This window comes from Elephas maximus, chromosome 13, assembly GCF_024166365.1.
Source record: "Elephas maximus indicus isolate mEleMax1 chromosome 13, mEleMax1 primary haplotype, whole genome shotgun sequence".
In the NCBI taxonomy this organism is placed as follows: Eukaryota; Metazoa; Chordata; class Mammalia; order Proboscidea; family Elephantidae; genus Elephas; species Elephas maximus.
In genome coordinates, this window is record NC_064831.1 from 35,882,745 (window position 1) to 35,884,078 (window position 1,334).

Genomic DNA, 1,334 nt, shown 5'->3' on the forward strand with positions numbered 1-1,334 from the left:
TTATTATTTTGAAACCAGTCCTCTTTCCCAAAACCTTCCCTGGATCAACATTACCTACAGAGTACCAAAACCAAAGCCCACGACTTGGCAATTAATTCCACCTTCTCTATCATTTCTTCCTTCCTAATACAAATTCTATTTCTCCATCCAGACTGCAGTTTTGTACCTGTGAACTATTGCTTGCATAGCTTCTCCCAAGCCATCCCAGAATGCCTTCTGCTCTCCATGTTGTCATCCAAACCAGGCTTATTTCAAGTCCCTGCTCAATTCCACCTTCTCCATGTGGTCCTTCATGTGGTAAGCCTCTTCTGATCTTCAAAAAGAGATATTGTCCATTCACTTACTTGTCATTTATTATCAGTTTGTGTATGTGTGGTATGTTTATGTGCGTTCGTGTGTATATGTGTGTGTGACAAATAGAAAGTCAGAATACATGTAAGCACTCAAAATTGTCCCTGGCAGATAGTGAGTACTCAATAACTACTAGCTATCATTCATATGAGTATCCCAATTATTACTACTACTAATGTTATTATAATGAAAGTGATCTACTGACATGTTTTACAGAGCCTACTGCAGTGTCTTGAAATTAGTGTGTACTCAGTATATGCATATCATATTGCCTATAATTGTGCAGGAGCCATGCTAATCTTTTCTATGTTGTTTCAATTTTAGTACATGTGCTGCCGAAGTGAGCACATAATGTTCATGTATGGATGATTTGCAAAGCTATTCATAGAAACATAGAAAGAAGTGAGTGATGGGGGGCTTAACTATTATGAATTTGGAAAATAGATTTCACATTAAAAATTCCTCTATGAAAATCTTTATCCAGTTTATGTATACATCCAAATTTTAATACATTTAGTCTCTTCTTGGGGATAACAGCCCTCCTCCTATCCATCTGTCATTTCAGGTTGCACTGAGCAAATGCTAATTTACCTTTTTGATATACCACTTGACAATTTCTGGTTTCAGATATCACACGCAAAGTTGCACTTCAGTGGATCAAATTTGAATCCGTGTTGTCAAGTGCTTATTTAGAATAAAAGTATGTTGACTCTTTCATAAAATCTTAAACAGTAAAGTTGTATATCAAACATGTTTGCACATGTAACTTAGATGCAGAAGATAAAAGCAAGGCAAAGGAAGACATTATCATCTTATTGGCTATGAAATTACTGAACCAACTCAGTTGGTTTATGGAGGAGAGGCTAAATACCTTCGACTGAACTTCTGTGGTGCAACTTCTGGACGCCCATTCCATTAACTCATTAAATAAAAAGAACACTCTTTTAATTCTAATTATCTCAGCTACATGTTTTAAATGTTTA

The 1,334-nt window shown here is 35.9% G+C and overlaps 1 pseudogene; it reads right to left on the reverse strand.

Annotated features, from left to right (window-relative positions):
* Positions 1-601: 601 nt before the first annotated feature.
* Positions 602-699, reverse strand: LOC126057605 (uncharacterized; annotated as a pseudogene).
* Between the last annotated feature and the right edge of the window lie 635 nt (positions 700-1,334).